The sequence below is a fragment of the Syzygium oleosum genome, unplaced genomic scaffold (genome assembly GCF_021117445.2).
Source record: "Syzygium oleosum isolate NSW1041296 unplaced genomic scaffold, Sole_v2.1 Sole_v2.63, whole genome shotgun sequence".
In the NCBI taxonomy this organism is placed as follows: Eukaryota; Viridiplantae; Streptophyta; class Magnoliopsida; order Myrtales; family Myrtaceae; genus Syzygium; species Syzygium oleosum.
Window position 1 is genome coordinate 133,329 of NW_026607547.1, and position 2,660 is coordinate 135,988.

General features: G+C 42.0%; 1 non-coding gene across 1 annotated transcript; it reads right to left on the reverse strand.

The window, feature by feature from the left end:
• Window positions 1-209: 209 nt before the first annotated feature.
• Window positions 210-283, reverse strand: TRNAD-GUC (transfer RNA aspartic acid (anticodon GUC)). The gene has a single exon. It is a non-coding gene; the product is annotated as a tRNA-Asp (tRNA).
• Window positions 284-2,660: the final 2,377 nt, after the last annotated feature.

Below are 2,660 nucleotides of genomic sequence, written 5' to 3' on the forward strand. Positions count from 1 at the left end.
ATATGTCTCTCTCCCATCAATCAGTATTGGTTGAGGTAATGGTAATGGAAATTTCCCTATTTATTTGTTTTTTTGAGAAATGCGAAACGAAAATGAAAAAAAAAACATAAGAGGAATCCCCGTTGGGAATGAAATTCGGCTATTTGTACCCCTTTTCACAAAAAAATGGAGAGATGAATTAATGTATTTTTTATTGGATTGGATTCCGTCGGGACTGACGGGGCTCGAACCCGCAGCTTCCGCCTTGACAGGGCGGTGCTCTGACCGATTGAACTACAATCCCAAGAAAATGAGGTGTACAGCCTAAAAATTCTTATTCTTTTTTATCATCGGATTTCATTCGAACCATTTCGTTTCGCCGTGTTGTAACAGAGACACGAATGATATAGTCTATATATATTTATATACTATATATAGACTATATATAAATGCAGTAAACTCATAGTGGGCTAATTCATGAATTGAATCAAATGGGCCCTTTGAACTAAGCGGTAGAGTCACGCTCTTTAAACGCCCTAAGAAGCTTAAGTCATCGATTCCAATCCGATAAAGAAAGGGTTTTTTTTCTTTTCTTTTCCACGAAAGTCCTGTCTTAGTCTTCATTTTTCAGCGGAGGATATAGATAAAAAAAAAAAAAGGGTAACCGCCTGGTCTTCGCGAACCAGATATTTTAGTTCCTGGCGAGTAGTTTCTTTTTTTTTTTTTCGTTTTTAAGTGGAATGTTCATTATGATGATAAGTAGTCGATTAGGAGAACTGCTATGTCACTACAGGGTATACTCTTCCTCATGTTTCATTATTCATATTTTATGTGTCCTGGGGCATAGATATTCTAGATATCCCATTATGAATCGCCAAAGTCTTCCTATTTCTCCATTGTTCCAATCAGATCCGAAAAATGAGAAATCAATCAAAAGTCAGTGGACCCGAATTGAATCATGACTATATAAGCTATTCTGATATTCAGATTCAATATAGATGAAATCGTGGAATGGAAGCCGACCTTTTATTTCCTTGGACCACGCAAGAATTCGTCGTCCGATTAAATCTTCTTGTTCCTGGATGCTCCATAGGAATTCATCGCTATTCCTTTCCGCCACCGAGAAAGGTTCATTCCGAATCACACGAGCAATCTCTCTTTTTTTTCGTTATGGTAATGCAATGCAAGAGGTCGGAAATCCGGTTGTTTCTGATGATGAAAAGAGGTTTTTTTATGTTATGTGAAATGAATTTATGAAAACCCGATATTTAAAGGTCGGTAATGTTAGAAGACGACTGTCGGTATCTGATGGTCGGATGCCCACGGTCGGTATATCTTTGATAGCTCAGACGGAGAGAATAAACGGACTCCTCGAGGGCTACTTAAGGCACTTTATTTAGTGCAAACCAGAAGGACTGGAGCTGTTGGATCTTGCTCAATACTGCTATAACTTAACAACGAAAAAGCCCTGCGTCGAACTTAAGCCCCTTCGACTTGGCCACGGGGCAACAGCCTCTGACGCCCCACACCATTGCGACAGGAGGGGGCTAGCCCATAGACCCACTGCAGGAGTAGAATACTACTTAGTAAAGTAGAAGGGCCAACCTGAGAGCGAGGCAAGCTGGGAACTGGCTGAAACGTGCGATTCGAAGACCAAGTCAGAGACTACTGGACGTCTCGCAGAGCGACTCTCAACGAGGACGTTGAGACTTTTCGAAAAAAAAAAATGTTTTTTGGCTTAATCCGCCTTTACTAAAGATCAAGGAGTGCACTTGTACTCCGGCTAATAAGGAAAAGGTAAAAAAAATAAAAGTTTGACTCTGATTAGATCCTTAGCGCAAGCGCTAAGTAAGCAAGCTATCTTATGGTTAAAAAAAACCGAGGAAATAATAACGTCAAGTAGAAACGAACAAGGTCTTACGGCACGATCACTATATCTTTTCTTTTTCTTTAGCTCTCCTCTATGGAAAGAGGGGATGATACGTGACCTGGTATACCTGATCGTTTGGTCAACGAGACGTACGTAAGTCGACATAGCTCCATGTACAAAAAAATGAAATAATGGGTGAGCCTAGGGTGACGAACATGGCTCAAGACTTTTTATACAAAGCCCTTCTCTTCTTCACTCAAAGAGGCAATGCACCTGGTACTTGATTCATAAAGAATGAATCTTTTGGTTAGAAGTTATACGGACTTTATAAAAAAGGAAATGCCACGCTCCGCGTGGCACGAAATATGGGGCGTTCGAATCGAAGGGTCATACCTCTCGCCTCTATTACGGTAAGGCCAATGCACCAGCCAGCCGGTGTGGTGACGAACACGCTGTGCTGTAAGCTAAGCTGTTCACCTTGTAGACGGAGGAGATATAGAAAGTGTGCCGTGCGTGATTCATAAGATTCTATAGTAGCACCAGTATCTTATTTTATTTCACTTAGCCTGCCTCTCCCATGACTTTCCGGACCAACCAACCCGGATCTGCCCTCGAAATTATCTCTGCATTTTGGGAGCAGAGCATGCAAAATCGAGCAATGGATCTTAGAAGAATTCAACTTTGAAGGGCACGACTCTTTCTATTTTTGCGCTGGCATTTGAGTTGTCTCCCCTCCTCTTTCAATCGACACACTTGACGCAGATAGCTCCGGTGGCCCCGGCTTCTGCCTCTATCAGGCGGCGACCGCCCC